This window comes from Bubalus bubalis, chromosome 4, assembly GCF_019923935.1.
Source record: "Bubalus bubalis isolate 160015118507 breed Murrah chromosome 4, NDDB_SH_1, whole genome shotgun sequence".
Lineage (NCBI taxonomy): Eukaryota > Metazoa > Chordata > Mammalia > Artiodactyla > Bovidae > Bubalus > Bubalus bubalis.
In genome coordinates, this window is record NC_059160.1 from 26,016,239 (window position 1) to 26,035,905 (window position 19,667).

Below are 19,667 nucleotides of genomic sequence, written 5' to 3' on the forward strand. Positions count from 1 at the left end.
CTGGCTATTTCTATGAGGATATTTTTAGATGAAGTTAACAGATGATTGTTAATATTGCCTCAATGGACACGCGTTTGAGCAAACTCTGGGAGATAGTGAAGAACAGGGAAGCCTGGCATGCTTCAGTCCATGGGGTCGCAAAGAGTTGGACATGACTGACTGACTGAACAACAAAACATTTAAATTGGTAGACTGAATAAAGCAGATTGCCCACCATAATATGGATGTATCTCATTTAATTGTTTGAAAGCTTATATGGAACAAAAGGTCTGATTCTCCCCTAGTAAGACAATTTCTCCTGCCTATGGGAAGAATTAACTGCCTTGATAGAATATGCTTATTTGGATGGAGGGAAAACTTCTCTTTTTATATCCCCACGAAAGTCTATACTACCTACTGATAGACCCTTATGGCAGAAAGTGATGTAGGACTAAAGAGCTTCTTGATGAAAGTGAAAGAGGAGGGTGAAAAAGTCGGTTTAAAGCTCAACATTCAGGAAACTAAGATCATGGCATCCAGTCCCATCACTTCATGGCAAATAGATGGGAAAACAGTGGAAACAGTAGCAGACTTTATTTTTTGGGGTTCCAAAATCACTGCAGATAGTGACTGCAGTCATGAAATTAAAAGATGCTTACTCCTTGGAAGAAAAGTTATGACCAATCTAGATAGCACATTAAAAAGCAGAGACATTTCTTTGCCAACAAAGGTCTGTTTAGTCAAGGCTATGGCTTTTCCAGTAGTCATGTATGGATGTGAGAATTGGACTATAAAGAAAGCTGAGCACAAAAGAATGGATGCTTTTGAACTGTGGTGTTGGAGAAGACTCTTTAGAGTCCCTTGCACTTCAAGGAGATCCAACCAGTCCATCCTAAAGGAAATCAGTCCTAAATATTCATTGGAAGGACTGATGCTGAAGCTGAGGCTCCAATACTTTGGCCACCTGATGTGAAGAACTGACTCATGGAAAAGACCCCGCTGTTGGGAAAGATTGAAGGCAGGAGGAGAAGGGGACAACAGAGGATGAGATAGTTGGATGGCATCACCAACTCAATGGATGTGAGTTCGAGTAAACTCTGGGAGTTGGTGATGGACAGGGAGGCCTGGTGTGCTGCAGTCTATTGGGTCGCAAAGAGTCAGACACAACTGAGTGGCTGAACTGAACTGATAGAGGCTTCAAGTTTTCCTTCACTCTTCTTGATATATTTCCAAAACTTCCAAGAATATAACATTTCAAACAGTTATTTATAAATTTTGGGATCAATTAGGGTCCAGACAGGAAATCAGAAACCACATTAGGTATTTCAATAGAGAGAGTTTAAGATAAAGAGTTGCTTAAGCAAATGATGGAAGAATAAAAAAGCAGAGGCTGAATATTTAAGTTACACGGAGATAGTAACTGTAGGAAACAAACGTGAGAAACAAAGGGAAGAAGTTTGAGTCATCTAAATCTACAAGCTTAAGGAGGGGACCCTGCAGAGTTGGGATTCATATTGCTCAGTATGCGGAGCTGTGTAGCAGCATCTGGTACCTAGAAGTTTGAGGACTGGCCCCATGGATGCAGGACTCAGAAACTTAATGGGGCAGTTTCCCAGCTTTGTCGCTTAGGTATCATCTGGGAGTGATGAAGACAGCTAGGGACTGGAATCACTAGGCTGTTGCTGGCAAGGCATGAGCAATTCGCGTATAAAAATCAAGTCCATATTCCACCTCTCTCTCTCTTTCTCCTTCTCTCTACTGGTTATGCCTAATAGACAAAGGATAAACAGTTTTGCCAAGTCTTTGTCCTAGCATCTCATAATATAGAGGGATAGATTTACATTGCCCTGGGAGATAGTAGCTCAATAACCATTATGGGACTTCCCTGGTGGTTCAGTGGTTAAAGAATCCACCTGCCAATGCAGGTAACAGAAGTTTGATCCCTTATCAGGGAAGATCCACGTGCCTTGTGGCAACTAAGTCAATATGCTACAACAACTAAAGCCCGCGTGCTTTGAGCCCATGCTCTGCAACAAGAGAAGCAACTGCAATGAAAAGTCTCTGCACCACCATGAGAGAGTAACCATCGTTTGCTGAAGTTAGAGAAAGCCTAATAGGCAGTGAAGACCTGTAGCAGCCAAAAACAAAAAACCATTATGAATGGAAAGATCTGAAAACAGGTTTTGACAGAGAAGAAAACCTAAATAGATAGATTCTAGTGGAATTAGAGGGGAACATGAATGAAATTATAGGAGAGTATACAGCAGAATAGAAAGGCAGACTTGTAGCAATTTTGCATAGTATCAGCTTTGATGCCTCTAGATATAATAGTAACAAAGAAAGGTTAAGGCTAGTTCTAAATATTAATAAATCTGTAAGAGCAATATATATATTTATTTATATTTAAAATCTGTATTGCTAATCCAGCTATGCTAAGCATGGTGTAAAGAAAAAAATGCTTTATATCCATGTTGATATTTTGTCATTTTCACTGACTCTGATAAAAATGATTAAACTTATTGCAGATATAAGAAACAACTAAATAGTAACATAATTTGAAACATTGAAGCATCATTACATTGGGAAATTATATAATATTCCAAATATTTAAAAAGTTCAGTTCAGTCACTCAGTCGTGTCCGACTCTTTGCGACCCCATGAATTGTGGCATGCCAGGCCTCCCTGTCCATCACCAACTCCCGGAGTTCACCCAAACTCATGTCCGTTGAGTCAGTGATGCCATCCAGCCATCTCATCCTCTGTCGTCCCCTTCTCCTCCTGCCCTCAGTCCCTCCCAGCATCAGAGTCTTTTCCAATGAGTCAACTCTTCGCATGAGGTGGCCAAAGTATTGGAGTTTTAGCTTTAACATCATTCCTTCCAAAGAAATCCCAGGGCTGATCTCCTTCAGAATGAACTGGTTGGATCTCCTTGCAGTCCAAGGGACTCTCAAGAGTCTTCTCCAACACCACAGTTCAAAAGCATCAATTCTTCGGCACTCAGCCTTCTTCACAGTCCAACTCTCACATCCATACATGACCACAGGAAAAGCCATAGCCTTGACTAGACGGACCTTTGTTGGCAAAGTAATGTCTCTGCTTTTGAATATGCTATCTAGGTTGGTCATAACTTTCCTTCCAAGGAGTAAACGTCTTTTAATTTCATGGCTGCAATCACCATCTGCAGTGATTTTGGAGCCCCCCCAAATAAAGTCTGACACTGTTTCCCCATCTATTTCCTATGAAGTGATGGGACCAGATGCCATGATCTTCGTTTTCTGAATGTTGAGCTTTAAGCCAACTTTTTCACTGTCCTCTTTCACTTTCATCAACAGGCTTTTTAGTTCCTCTTCACTTGCTGTGTAACATTGGATAATTATAATGTGCCTGGCAGTGTTTTCAGTGCTTTACATGTATTAATGCACTTAGTTCTCATCATAACCCTATTTCTCTTACCTTCCCCATTTTGTAGATTAAAAAAGACTATGACAGAGAGAGAGGTTAAGTAACTTGGCAATAATCACACAGCCCCAAGTGACAAAGCTAAGATTTTACTCCAGTATTCTGACTTTTAAGCATTCCAGTCTACACTGTTAGTAAAATAATTTTTGGATTAAAAAAAAAATCTTTTCTAGTGATATTGTAAGCTTTAGTTTCCTTATCTATAAACAGGGATAATAATGTCTGTGTGGAAAAGGGGGGCACAGAGGATAAAATGGTTAGATGGATAAGGTGGCTGACTCAGTGGACATGAGTTTAAGCAAACTCTGGGAGATAGTGGAGGACAGAGGAGTCTGTTGTGCTACAGTTCACGGTGCTGCCAAGAGTCAGACATGACTTAGTGACTAAATAACAGCAACAACAATGTCTGCAAGATGGAATTTTTGTAATGATTAGATAATACAACATTTGTTAAAAGCTCTAGTGTAGGGTTTATCATGTATAAAGTCCTTAATAAATGGTATTTTTCATTTATACATCTGAATATCTTTATTGAGGTAGGTGAAATGTAATTCATCTGGGGGCTCACTTGAAATTTTGGAGATAAACAAAAGTATCTCTTGTAACTAAGATTCAGAAGCAAAAGAAGAGCTCATTCTGACCACTAATACAGCCTAATAAACAATAAGGAGTTCTAGGAAGGACAGCATGGATTTTTAAATGTACTTTTTAATAGATCATTATCTGAATAATAACCCTAACTTTTAAAATCTCAATTTCTTAAATAACCAGGAAGCAACAAAACAAAACAATTGCTAGCAGAGACCTTTTGGCCTGCCCTTCTAGCCCTACTCAATCTGCACTCAAGAGAGAAAATACCGTTTGGGAATGTGAACAGTGATGGGCTCTAAGGTGACTTATTTTTCTGTTTGCTTTTAAAAAGAGAGATGAGAGGATAATGTAGTTGTAATGGCTGAATTGTGTAATTATGGATAGAGGAAATATAATAATATGCTTCTCTAGCATGAAACAATAACTCTGATTCCTTCTCATTATTTTAAAAGTGAATGAACATGTATACACAAATGTTCTCGATGAAAGCCTAGTTTTGTAGGGTTATTTATAGAGGAGACCTTGCACATATATCCTTGTAAGACTAGGCTTCCATATTGGTGAAAACTAACTTGGATGGGATGCAAAGAAACTAAAGAAAAGCAGGTAATACTTTGCTCTTGGGAGGTTTTAGGAAATTTCAAAACATGGCTAGAAGCGCAATACCAAAGAATCTCAAGTTTGTAACCAAGGCAACTCTTCCTGCTCTGCATTCAGGCTTTCCTGTTGATTATCTATTATAATGCCAATAATTGCAGCTGAGAGGAGTCTCTGTTTGTTGTGAGAGACAATTAGCACTTGAAATAAAATAACAGATCTAAATAAATTGGGGGACTCAACAGTAGGACCTGATCTCTTAGGAACAAGCAACAGCTTTGGAATAAGACTGACTCTTGTGTTTCCAGCAGCCTCCAGAGTAAGAGAGTCATCACTGAAAGTTATTTGAGGTCTCATTGGTGATTACTTCTGTTGTTATGGTTGAAAACCATTTGTTTCTTCTTAGATTCTTTTGGAAAATAGTTTAACAAATCCAAACCTGCAAGGAGGTGATACTGAATTTTCAATGATAGGCCTCTTCCAAAGATTTGTCTCTACATGTCACGCTTTGTTTAAAGTATTTCCTCCAATTACTGTCACAATTACTCTTCACCGTTATATAGACTGTATTTTAAATTGCTGTTTATTTTCATTCAGATGTGAATGGAAAGCTTTGCAACTTCTGATCTACATCTTTGCCTCACCTGCAATTTTTGCTTTCACAGTGAAAGTCATCATTAGTATTAAGACCATTTGCAGAAACCATTCCATGGCACAGACTCTCAAAATCAGTGTTTTAAAGAACTCATGGACCCATGACTCTTAGAAACTTTCCAAAGTCTCAATAAATCTTTAGTGTTTCGAGGACAAATTATTTTCCCTGATTCAAACTTAGTTGCTTTCAGAGTCTCATTTATTATTTGTTTAAACAAACACACTGGTCTATTGCTTCCATGTGATGAGATTTCTGCTAGAATGACACTCCTAGCCTCTCCCTTCAGCTATCTGATTTGTGGGTTCAACAGAAGAAACTGAAGGAGCTGGACTCAACCCCTTCTGAACTCAATCCCTTTTGGACTTTCCTTTTTCTGAGTAAATGTGTCCACAGGCTTCATGGATTCCCACCAGCCCTCTCCCAAGTGGAAAGGGCTCTGTTTCTAGGGGAAAGTGTCTTGCAGCTGTCAAACTATCCCAGCAAATAAGAAAAGAAGTTTTTAAAATTCAACAATAAAGGCAGATCTAAAGCCACATTCTCCAATCAGCTTTAGCAGTAATAAAGCTGTTGGTTTGATAGCCATCTGTTTATCTCTTTTCTCTCTAAATTGGTTCTGAATTCAACTGGGAAAGAGGGATGTTATTTATTGGCTGCTCCAAACACCTAACATGTGTCTTCCATATCAAGTGTAGTTGATAAATATTAACTAATGACAAAGTCATAGAATGTAAACGCTACGAGAGCAGAACCTTTGTGTGTGTCATTCAGTGCCGTTTCTCTAGTACATAGAAGTTATTAAAAAATCTGTAAAGTGGCTGAAGTTATAGCTTCTTGAGTTCAGATCACAAAGATTCTTACATTTCAGAATAAAGAGTTTGGGACTTCATTTTTTTTTTTTTTTTGTCATTGACACCCAAAAGATGGATGAAAGATGGTCTCAATGTAAACAAAGGAACTAGAACCATGGCAGAATCATTGAATTATTTACAGGAGAGACTGGTAGTGTGGTCTGCTATGGATTGGAATTGGGGCTTATCTATAGCTTTTTCTCTGGCCCAGGACCCCAGGACTGGGAAATCTCAAAGGATGGAAAAGGAACAAAGAGCACAGATATGGACCAGTGGTAAAGGCTGGTCCTAAGGAACACAGGAAAGGATGTGAGGATGCAGAGAATGAATCCTAAAGTAGGAGAGGGAGCCTACACAACATTGGGTATGAAGCCATGCAAGACAATGTCTCTGAGCCACTGCTCCCAGGGATAGAAAATAGAGTGGTACAGGACACTGGTAAAGATGTTTATGAAATAGGAAGCTGTTCTTTTTAAAATTATGTTTATTTATTTATTAAAAGACCCTGAAGCTGGGAAAGATTGAGGGCATGAAGAGAAGAGGGTGACAGAAGATGAGATGGTTGGCTGGCATTACCCAGTCAATGGACATGAGTTTGAGAAAAGGAGATGGTGAAGGACAGGGAAGCCTGGCATGCTGCAGTCCATGGGGTCCCAAAGAGTTGGACACGACTGAGCTACTGAACAGCAGCAACAACTTACTGATTTAGCTGTGCTGGGTCTTAGTTGCAGCACTCTTAGATCTTCACTGAGGGATGCCGGATCTTTAATTGCAGCATGTGAACTCTTAGCTGGAGAAGACAATGGCAACCCACTCCAGTACTCTTACCTGGAGAATCTCAGGGACGGCGGAGCCTGGTGGGCTGCCGTCTATGGGGTCGCACAGAGTCGGACACGACTGAAGCGTCTTAGCAGCAGCAGAACTCTTAACTGCGGCATGTGGGATCTAGTTTCCTGATTACGAATTTCTCCCTCCCTGAGTCTCAGCCACTGCAACACCAGAGAAGTCCCAGGAAGCCATTCTTGATGGCAAAGACAGTGGACTTTAAAATTCATACTTTGATCCTATTTGACAAAGAGATAGGAATTGGCCATGAGAGCTGAAGCAGGACAGACTAGTCTGAACCGGACACAAGTGAGGAAGGAGAGCACCTGAAACTCTACCTGTTCGAAGGGGTGAGAGCCTGCCAGAAACTCAGAAAGAGGGCACGTAAGAGGACTACGTGCGGGGGTGCTAAGTTGCTTCAGTCGTATCCGACTCCCTGAGACCCCATGGACTGTAGCCCCCCAGGCTCCTCTGTCCATGGGATTCTCCAGGCAACAATACTGGCGTGAGTAGCCATTCCCTTCTTCAGGGGATCTTCCCAGGGATGGAAACTGCCGTTTCCCGCATTTTCAAGTGCGTTCTTTACCACTAGCGCCACCTGGGAAACCCAAGAGAACTGCAGGCAGGTGCAAATGAGAAGACTTAAGAACTGATCCTGCTGCTGCTAAGTCGCTTCAGTCATGTCTGACTCTGTGCGACCCCAGAGACGGCAGCCCACCAGACTCCCCCGTCCCTGGAATTCTCCAGGCAAGAACACTGGAGTGGGTTGCCATCTCCTTCTCCAATGCATGAAAGTGAAAAGTGAAAGTGAAGTCTTTCAGTCGTGTCCAACTCTTAGCGACCCCATGCACTGCAGCCTACCAGGTTCCTCCGTCCATGGGATTTTCCAGGCAAGAGTACTGGAGTGGGTTGCCATTGAGAACTGATCCTAGAGACCTCAAATCAAGAAAACAAACAAACAAACAAAAAGACCATTGCACACCACAAGAGTGTAGAAGAACTGGGGCAACGCACAGAGAAGATTCGAGGTCAGAAGCTGTTCTTGTGCTTACACGAACTTCAGGTTCCTAAGAGGAATTGGTATGTCAACTCCACGCTATAGTGTTTATAATTTGTTGTCCATAATTAGGCCCAAGAATAGCAAAATGTATGTAGCTCTCATTCCTGTGTATGGATTCAGGCATTCCCCAGAAATCTCTTAATGAAGTCCCCGAGGCTACCTTTTGGGTATGTTATATATAGGACTCACCTATTAGTTAATATTATGGTGCCTGGCATGGGCAAGCACGTATAAACAGAATTGCATAATTCTGTCCTGTAAAGCACATTAGTTGATCAAGAGTCCCAAGAGTTCTGGGGTACTGTCTGAATGCAGGTGTGGAGTTAGAACACCTGGGTTTGAACTCTATCAAGCCACTTCCTAGCTAGCTGTGAAAGCTTGGGTCAGTCACTCCTCATTTGTAGCTTCAGTTTCCTCATCTGCATAAACGTACACATAGAGATTAGAAGAGTGTTTGCAGTATAGAGCTGAATATAACAAGGTAAGTCAGGTACATTAAATAAATGTTTATATAAAATGAATTGATCATCTGCTTAGATAAATTTCATGAGTTTTTTCAACGTAGATAATTCACATAAAAACCTTTGCCCTGTGACTGGCATATGATTGTGTTCATAGAAATGGTGAGATTTACTATTAATGGGTCCTAAACATGTGCTGAGTGCCTGCTGGGTACAGAGTGACTGCCGCATATGAGCTGAAAGTCCAGCCATTGCTATCTAACCATCCTTTATATGGGTTGATCAAAAATTTCGTTCTGGGTTTTTCCATAACATTGCACAAAAACCCAAAACAAGCGTTTTGGCCAACCCGATATTTCATATTTAGTCTCACCTCTTTCAAAGCTGATAGTTTTCCTTTTCTTTACAGTAGCACTGATTTTTATTTTTATTTTTTGCTTTTATGTAATAAGGTTTTATTAAAGTATAAAGGAGATAGAGAAAGCTTCTGACTTAGGCATCAGAAGGGGGCAGAAAGAGTACCCGCTTGCTAGTGTTAGCAATGAAGTTATATACTCTCCAATGAATCCAAAGAATGTCTGGAGGTTGTAAAGACTTCACCAGACCTACTCTCATAATTTACATTTTAAGATAACAGAATTAGCCAGAAGGTTTAATCCAGAGACTGTCCTCAGGCAGGATACATCCTTGTAAAGACCAGGTCTACTCCCATAATTTACATTTTAAGATAACAGAAGGTTTAATCCAGAGAGTGTCCTCAGGCAGGATACATTATTGTTATATAATCCTAAGGAATGTAGAGAAGGAAAAAAAAGTTTGTCCTTTCTTCCTCCTTGAGAATTCCAGACCGCTCTCTCCTTGGGGACCCCGAGACTGCTTATCAACCTGCCTAGGAAATGCCTCTCTCATTCCCCCTTTTTCTTTTAGGAGAATTATGTTGCCTAGGGAAAAGGGGTGTCGTTCTCATTCCATAACTGCTTCTGAGCTGACAAGGGGCGTTGTCCCTAAATTGATGAGGCAACATATTCTCCTAATCCTCATATTGAGGATATCTGATCCAGGGGCCCCAAATAGTAGTTGGAGGAAGCTACAGCAGTGGCAGGAATTTGAGCAACCATTTGTAACTTAAAAGCTTTCAAGCGTACAGTAGCACTGATTTTTAAATAGTATTTATTTATTTGCCTATTTATTTATTTTTGGCTGCATTGGGTCTCTGTTGCTGCACACAGGCTTTCTCCAGTTGCGGTGTGTGGACTTCTTTCTCCCTGTGGTGGCTTCTCTGGTTGTGGAGCACAGGCTGTAGGGCACACAGGCTTTAGTAGCTACGGCACATGGGCTCAGTAGCTGCAGATCCCAAGCTCTAGAGTGCAAGCTCAGTAGGTTGTGGCGCACGGGCTTAGTTGCCTTGTAGCATGCAGGATCTTCCCAGATCAGGGATCAAACCTGTGTCCTCTGCCGTGGCAGGCAGATCCTTTGCCACTGGACCATCAGGGAAGTCCAGTACTGATTATTTTTCTTCCAAGAATATAAGCAGTATGTGAGTGTTTACCTCGTCCAGCCTACCTCTCCTCTTCCCTATAAAATTTTAGTAACAGGTGACTTGATAAGCTTTGGACCTTCTGCTCTTCTCATCCTGGGCTCATTCAAGGGTTCTTATTCCCACTGCCTCTTTCCTTCACCTTTCTCTCCCTTCCTTGTTTCTTCATATATTTCTAAGTCTCTATTATGTACACTATATATTGCTAGAAGCATGTTCTCAAGCATTTAGCATGTATATGAGGAGATAATACATAAAAAGTTAAATATATGACTTGAATGGTCATGCAAGACACAGCTGCAAGAGATATACCAAGGCTGTTTATGCTACATGGTCAGTGATATTCATTATAGACCTAGTATATCACACTGTCGATCAGCGTTGTTTGTCCCTTCTTGCACACACACGTGAAGATGGCTTTATTCTCTAAATCATGAAGATGTAGACATCATCTAATTCCAATGATGCTAGATGAATTTAAAATCTTAAGCAGGAAGAAGTTAAAGATCCAAATGACCACATAAAGAAAATTCAGTATCAGTCACATTTTTGGAATTTGATGCACTTATTTAGAGTTTGATGCCATTATTTAAAGGGGATCCCGAAAGGACCACCAAATTCGTACTAGGGCATGGGTGTGCATAAAATGTGAACAGAAAATTTGCTGACTAACTATATACAGAGAATTATTCCAAGTAATGATGTTTTGATAAATGGAGCTGTTGTATTTGGAAAATGTGAAATGAACAGATACTCATGTAGGAGGAAAAACTTAAGCAGTAATGCTAAATGGACTGGGGTGATAGTTGGTGGCAAGTTCATATGAACATGAAATGTAAGGGGGTGCAGAAAAGAAGGACAATATGATTTTATGTGGACCAAGCCAAGAAATCACAGCCTAGATCAAGGGAGACATAGGCCAGTCTGTTTTCATCTCCTTGGTAAAACACTTTTGGAATAATACACACAATCTCAGGATTTAAGTGCAAGGAAGATGTTAAAAAACAGGACATTCCAATGTGAAAAGTACAAGTGATTATAAGGATCTGTCAGATTGATTTATGAGGTGTGACTGGCACAACACCACCTAAATCTGCGCATACATGTGAGCATCTTACAGAAAACAAATGATTATCAAAATAATTATAGTGTTTTTTTTTTTTTTTTTTTTTTTTTGCAGTTCTATTGTCAGGGATGAGCATTTGTTGGCTTAAGATCCCTGGCCTTGAAAAGATTATTTTAAAATTTGTCATCAGACAGACCCTATCCAGGAAATAAAAATCTGTGTAATTCACATACAGTTGTTAAATTCAAGCTTACTTGTAATAAGCTGAAGAAACTGTGGTTCTAAAATGGTTCTAGTGGCAATGGAAATGAAAAATAACCTTAGCTGATGGATAACTAGTAGCCGTTGATAGATTTATTCTTTTCCAATAACCCAAGTGTTGGGTTTGAAATTTTATAAATATAGCATCTTAATGGGAGAAGTGATTATATAGTATCTTAAAGAGAAGGGGGTGGCAGAGGATGAGATGGTTAGATGGCACCACTGACTAAATGAACATGAATTTGAGCAAATTCCAGAAGATAGTGGAGGACAGAGGAGCCTGGTGTGCTGCAGTCTACGAGGTGACAAAGAGTCGGACAAGATTCAGTGACTGAACAACAATGACAAAGGGAGATGTGATTAATACTTTAGGAGAAGAGAGGTAACTAGAATGGCAGAAAGAAATGAAAAGCAAGCAAAAAAGACTAAAGGATGAGAAGTTTCTTAGGATAGATGAGAGAGCTTGGGCTAATTTAATGGTCATCAGGAAGGTGCTTAAAAATTACCTTGTTCATTAAAAAAAGATATAAGCTATAAATTACTAAAATTATACGAGTATATAAGGAAAACACGAATGTTTTAAATATAGGATAAAAATAGTTCTTGTTGGAGCTACTATTTACTCAAAAGGCTGACTCTGCATATATCAGTGTTATGAAAGAAATCACTTTAAATTCCTTATGTAATCAACTGGCATTTTATAGTGAACTGCAAAAACCCAGCAAATGTGAAGAATTTTAGAATACCTGTTTCTCAGAAATGATTGCCTTTTACATATAAATGTACTTTAGAGTATATTCAGCTTGAGTTATTTTCTGTTTGGAAATAATTGCCTCTAAGTGGTATTAAAAAAGGAAAGTTATGGGCAAACACACAACTTGTAGAACTAAGTAATTTAATGATTGTGGTTCCTCATATATTTATGCTTGAGTTTATGGAAATGTGTTTTGAAATTCATGTAGAGCACTGAAAAAAAGGTTATAGGACAAATGATTCAAATTGAGGTCAACCAAATCAAAACATCAATGCACCTCACAGTACATTTATTTTCAACATAGGCACAAAATAAGCTGCATGCTCACTAAAACAAGGCATATACATTTAAAATTTTATTTTAGTCAGAATTAACATCTTTTGAAAAAGCCAGTTAGTTTCATGAGTTCAAAAACCTCCCATTGCCCGTCACTGTTTTTTGAATCAAATGAACAATTTTTAGCTTATAAGCAGCTCAATTATCTTTTTCAGCCTTCTCCACAGTATAGATGACTCAGCCTGCTTTTCCTATTTCATTAACTCATGGCTTATAATTTAATAGTTGCTTACTTTGTAAGTAAGTAGAATAATTTTATACCCCTTCCTCATCATAATGAAATTCTTTCAAATTCTTAGAAGATACCACATGTGTTCCTTCTGAACTAGTTGTTACAGTTCAAATGCCTACAAAGGCCATGTAGGTAATACAAGTAGATACAGTGAATTTGGAGGGGACCAGACACGTGGGGAAGGACCTGTTTGAAGGTCAGCCTCTGCAGGACTTTGAATGTTGATAGACTATAATGATCGGCATGGTTGCTGGCTTTTCCACTTCTTTAAGAGGAGCCTGAAATCTAACTGATGTGAAACTTCCAACTTTTAAATGTGGGAATTGATTCAAAGAGAAAAAATGTACTATCTAAACTCTAAAAGAAAATAGGTTTCCAGACTGAATAAGGTCCTTGAACTTTTATCTTTTTTTTTTTAAATTTTTTCAAGCATCTGAAATCTTTTTCATAACAAGGCAGATCTGGGATTAGTTTTTGTAGCCATGGCTGGCCCATCAAACTCTGAGCCCTTCATGTCCCTGTGCAAAGGTTCCTGGGGCCTTGGCAAAATGCCTGGACACCTCTTGGCCCTTTCAAGGACTGGAGAGGTCATGGCCACAGCCCTTGGGAGAGAGGCCCCAGGGCCAGCTGGTTCAAGGAGAGGAGCTTGCCCCCAGCATTGAGGATGTGGCCCTGGGTGTGGCTGCCCACCTGGACCCCCGAAGAGCACACACCTGCGGTTTGGGTACCACCTGGACACACACATCATCTGTTATAATCCCTGCAACCACAGCTGTTTTGCTTTCCTGGCCAGGACGCTTCATTTTCCAGGTCATCCAGGAAAGGAACGGAGGTGGCCCGTGGGTGGGACTCACGAGCGACCTCTTCAGTAGAATCTGGTTGAAGGTGGAGTTAGCTCCTCCAGCCAGAAGCCTGTGCAGCTTGACAAACAACCTTATGGAGATGTCCTGGCTTTTGGGCTTATCTACAAAAATAATCTATAAACAATAAGAAGAATAGAGTGTTAGCTGTTTTTTGTTTTGTGTTTTTTGGCTGTGCTGGGTGGGTCTTCATTGCACTGTATGGGTTTCTCTAGTGGTGGACGTTTAGGATCTTCCCGGACCAGGGATCGAACCCATGTCCCCTGCATTAGAAGGTGGATTCTCAACCACTGGACTACCAGGGATGCCCCCAAGCATGGAGTTTTATTTGAGCCAAATTGCGGGCTAACCCAGCCCCCACTTTCCATATAACTCTGAGAAAATGACTTTGCAACAAAGTTTTATGTCTTGTCAGAACAAAGAACATTAAACTAGTCAGGGTTACATTTCTTCAAGGTTTTTTTTTTTTTTTTTTTTTTTTTAAAGAACAGCATGTACACAGCAAGTGACCATGGCCTTGCCCCTGGGAAGGGAGTTTTATCATGGAGAAGGACCAGCATTGGCACCCTATGAAAAGGGGAATTTAATCTTTATTTTTATCATGGACATTCTTTACTTCTGGCCAACATGCCCTTTTTCTTTCGTAATTAAAGCAGATGTACAATGTATGTTTGATCAGCCACCAACAGGCTCTTTTAGTTAGCCTAAAATTCAAGTTAACTCATGTATGGGCCAGAATGACTTCCTTGTATTTCAGCATGTGAACATGTCTTTTTATCACACCACTCACGTCAAACTTTTCTGTCCTTTTTTGTGGGGACATCAATTCCCATGATGGTGCCCCATCCTTGGCAAGATGCCAAAAAAGAGAAACAAACTGGGGTGGCAGGGGGAAAGCCTTCAGCCAGTGGCACCCTGGTCCTTGAATTTTTAGTTTTAACCACTATGGCAAACTCAAAACCAACTAAACTCCCAACCCTCAATTCAATTTTCTACCCTTGTATCTTTGTTCACACCAGTTCGTGGGCCAGGACAGGTGTTGTCCTTTTTTTTTTTCCTGTCAGTTCACTCTGAAACTTATCCTGATCCTCTTCTTTAAGAAATACCCTTTCTTTTCCTCCAGATCTCTTTTTTCCTCTAGATCCATGTAATATTAAACCCTTTCCTACCTGAAGTCTTCCTTGTCTTATTCATTTAAATATGTATTTTATTCTTATTGCTCACTGTATAAAGTCCTTTAAGGCAGAGATTATTTTACTCTGCCTGACACTTAGGAGACATTCAGTAAATGCTTGTAGAATTGAAATGAGGGCTATAACTGACAAATGTCCTGTCGGCAACGTTTTTCATGGAGACTCTTACTTGAGCTGAACCACGTAGAGTTAATATTTACAAGGCTAAGGTCTAGGGGAAAAAAACCAGTTAAATCACGTTTCCTTAACAGATGGTGCATCTGTGTTTCCTAATGTAATATCCTGACTGTGTATAATTGTCATAATTAAGTAATAGTTGCCTGTACTATCTTTGGTAAAAAGAATCACTTCTATATGTGGACTTTAATATCCCAATCCTCATCGGCAAATGCTCCTGCATTTATCTCAGGGCTGTTTCTAGTAGATTTCCTTCTTTGACCCCCAAACAGTTGATGAAGCCCTTCTTGGTTTCAGGTTGTGAAGGTAGGCAGTTTAGAGAAAACCAGGCCTATGTAGTTAATTCCTGAACCGAATTTTTTGGCTTTCTGGTCACTCTCAGCTAGGTCTAACGCTTGAGTTAGCATCACTTGAAACTCAGCAGACCTTGAGGAGTGTTGATGGATCTTTTTTCACTCACTTGAGCACTGACTACACTTACCCATAGAAGAAGAAGAGCTAGAAATTGTTATCATTCATACTTCTTTCTGTTTGATCTGTATAAAGTGCACTGTTTTCAAGACAATTGGGTAGGTGGTGGAGAGATCTTTAAAACTGGCATCAAGAGACCAGCTGTTTGATCTTGAAAAGCAAGGAGATTACCTGAGCACCCCAGGTCTAGTTTTCTCAAGTGTAAGATACAAATTGATATGCCTGCCACTTAGAGTAATCCTCATTTCAGGGTTAAATGAAATAATATATGTGCAGACAACTTTGTGGACATGCTTTCCAAGTGTTCACTGTTGTTTATTTGAAGAACTTATGCACTTGTTCCTTTGCTGGTAGATATCTAATTTCTCGGGAATCCTTTTGGGTCTGCAAACAATGGTAGGACCAGATGGAGCCAAACCCACTGATTTACACATTGTTTAAAACAGCTTCACTCAAGCGTGGTGGTGCTGAAGAGTGACAACAGAAACCTTAGGTCCCCGATAAGTAAGAAATATTTAACATCTTGTTCTTTACAGAAAAAGTTTGCCTACTTCTGCATAGTTTGTTTTTTTTTTTTTTTTTTTTTTGCAGGAGGTATTCAAACATTTGGCCTCGAGTCTTAACTTGAAGAGCACCTCAACTAGACCTTCTCAGGCTTACCGTTTATTTTTCCTGTGGTCACAGGGCAGGAATGAAAACACCTGTGGGATTTGGGACCAGAACAATAATTACTTCTCAGTCTTATCTCCCGCAGCCAGAAGAAAACATCTGCTTTTTTAATTCTGCAGAGAAGGGCAGAATTAAAACTCTACAGGGACTTCCGCTGTATCTCTGGCACGGAGAAGGAAGGGGCGAAGGCAGGAGAGAATGTTTCCGGTGTAACTGAATGCAAACTTAACACAAATCAGATTAGCTGAGGGTGAAGCCTGGGCTTTAAAGTTTAAACCTAAATAGGTCTCATTGCTGTTCTTGAACCAATGGATATAAGCTGGCAGAAGTCTGGCTTCTTCTTTGATTTGTTTAATAAAAGTCATTAAAAAAAATCAAATGGATCACTGGGCAGGAATTTGACCAGAGACACCTTCCAAGTAATAATTAGCTAGGCAATTTTTTCTTGAGTTTTATGTTGCCATAAATATTCATGACACATTCCCCATCAAATTGTAAGTTCTTCAGGAAACACTGTTATCAGTTTAAGAACATGAATCAGACTGATAAAGCTAATTGGTTAGGGTTCTTTTTTCTCCTTCATTTTAAATAAAGCTGTCGAAGGTTCCCAGGGTAATGAAGAGCTCTGTTGTTATGACAACTGCTTATTCCTTTCCCTTTGAAGAAGCTTGTGATGTGATAGGCAACACATCAGGAATAATTAAAACAAATGATAAGCGAGACACATCTGCTTAGAGGAATAAACCAGCACAAACTGAAACCATTTTACTGGTTTTCAATGACTATTTTCATGGCAGGAAATTCACTTCATTTGAGCTGGTCATTTGCGCCAATTTCCATCATTTCTCATTCCAAAAACCTTGTCACTCAGGGAGGATTTAGTTATATACCCGAGACCTTTATGGCTCAGAGCTTCTCACTGTCTGACTTAACACTTCTCCAAATAGTCTGAAACACTGGAAGTGATGGTTTATCAGGGGCACACTCTAAAGTGATTCTGAATGTTCTCATGACTTACATACTCTGATTTCAAGAAAAGGGCAATTGTAGTTCTATGGCCTTAGTGCTCACTTGCTGGAACCAAACACAGTCTTCACTTGTTGCTTTGTGCCAAGCCCTTTCACGTTTCTTTCTCCTTTAACCTTTATTCAGGGAACTTGTTAATCATGTTAATTTCACAGCAGAGGAATACAATCCCCCCTAAACACATTCAAGGTAGCCTTGTTCGTTGTTCAGTCACTTATTAGGTGAGAATTCAAACTTAAGTCTTTCCCAGTTGATCTTTTTGTTGTTGTTGTTTAGTCCCTAAGTAGTGTCTGACTCTTTTGTGTCCCTGTGGATGGCAGCCCGCCAGGCCCCTCTGTCCATGGGATTTCCCAGGCAAGAAAACTGGAGTGGGTTGCCACTTCCTTCTCCAGGGGATCTTCCCCACCCAGGGAGCGAACCCACATCTCCTGTGTTGGCAGGCAGATTCTTTTCCACCGAGCACTTGGGAAGATGCTAAAGCTGAAGGAAAACATTGATTTGAATAATTAAAATGTAATGTATTTTTCTACTGAGTTGGGCTATTATTCCAATTCATCCTCATTTCTTCGTAAAACACTTAGTCTAGCTATCCTAATGCATTCCTCCACCAACTCCAGATTATGAACCATTAGGGGTTATACATATTTTAGGGATAAAACACAGATTATTTTCTTATAAAAAATTAATGAGAGACTAGGATATAAAATATCAGGGTTTCTTCACACATAATGAAGTGTTCCAGAAAAACATCTATTTCTGCTTTATTGACTATGCCAAAGCCTTTAACTGTGTGGATCACAATAAACTGTGGAAAATTCTGAAAGAGATGGGAATACCAGACCACCTGACCTGCCTCTTGAGAAATCTGTATGCAACAGTTAGAACTGGACATGGAACAACAGACTGGTTCCAAATAGGAAAAGGAGTACATCAAGGCTGTATATTGTCACCCTGCTTATTTAACTTATATGCAGAGTACATCATGAGAAACGCTGGACTGGAAGAAACACAAACTGGAATCAAGATTGCTGGGAGAAATATCAATAACCTCAGATATGCAGATGACACCACCCTTATGGCAGAAAGTGGAGAGGAACTCAAAAGCCTCTTGATGAAAGTGAAAGTGGAGGTGAAAAAGTTGGCTTAAAGCTCAACATTCAGAAAACAAAGATCATGGCATCCGGTCCCATCACTTCATGGGAAATAGATGGGGAAACAGTGGGAACAGTGTCAGACTTTATTTTTCTGGGCTCCAAAATCACTGCAGATGGTGACTGCAGCCATGACATTACAAGATGCTTACTCCTTGGAAGGAAAGTTATGTCCAACCTAGATAGCATATTTAAAAGCAGAGACATTACTTTGCCAACAAAGGTCCGTCTAGTCAAGGCTATGGCTTTTCCTGTGGTCATGTATGGATGTGAGAGTTGGACTGTGAAGAAGGCTGAGCACCGAAGAATTGATGCTTTTGAACTGTGGTGTTGGAGAAGACTCTTGAGAGTCCCTTGGACTGCAAGGAGATCCAACCAGTCCATTCTGAAGGAGATCAGCCCTGGGATTTCTTTGGAAGGAATGATGCTGAAGCTGAAACTCCAGTACTTTGGCCACATCATGTGAAGAGTTGACTCATTGGAAAAGACTCTGATGCTGGGAGGGATTGGGGGCAAGAGGAGAAGGGGACGACAGAGGATGAGATGGCTGGATGGCATCACTGACTCGATGGATGTGAGTCTGGGTGAACTCTGGGAGTTGGTGATGGACAGGGAGGCCTGGTGTGCTGCGATTCATGGGGTCGCAAAGAGTCGGACACGACTGAACTGAACCGAACTGAATGAAGTTTGATTTTATGAGAATTTTTTTTTTTGTCAACTTATATCTTCTTGTGTATACTTGGTTATAAGTCATGGTCTAAAAAGCTTAAAAGCCACCCCTCTAATACTGTCATTATTTGCCTCCTAATTATCTAATTTCATTTCATTCCTCTTTTTCTGCCTTTTTTGATGGCAATAGACATAAAAAGCACCGTTAAATGTTTGTCTTTAATAAATGGTAACTGAAAAATCAGATTTGGCTATCTCTCTCTGAAATAGTTGGAGAAGGCAATGGCACCCCACTCCAGTACTTTTGCCTAGAAAATCCCATGGACAGAGGAGCCTGGTAGGCTGCAGTCCATGGGGTCGCTAGGAGTTGGACACGACTGAGCGACTTCACTTTCACTTTTCACTTTCATGTAATGGAGAAGGAAATGGCAACCCACTCCAGTGTTCTTGCCTGGAAAATCCCAGGGACAGAGGAGCCTAGTGGGCTGCCATCTATGGGGTCGCACAGAGTTGGACATGACTAAAGTGACGCAGCAGCTCTGAAATAGTTAAAAAAAGAATGTTGTCCTTTTTATATGAAACTTAAGATTCTGTTTTGCCATCTTGAGAGATGGGGAACTAAGACCTCAATGAAAGAAAAAATGATGCTGCAAGCCTCTAAGTTAAACTGCCATGCATATATTGCAAGATTTTCTTCCATACATTTTGTGAACCTCTTCAGTTTTATTGTTGCTGCTATTCTTGGAAACACCATAAAGAATTGGGAAGGAAGTTATATGAGAAGAGTGAT

At 40.2% G+C, this 19,667-nt stretch overlaps 1 pseudogene; it reads right to left on the minus strand.

Moving 5' to 3' along the window:
• Window positions 1–12,808: 12,808 nt before the first annotated feature.
• Window positions 12,809–14,791, minus strand: LOC123333063 (annotated as a pseudogene).
• Window positions 14,792–19,667: the final 4,876 nt, after the last annotated feature.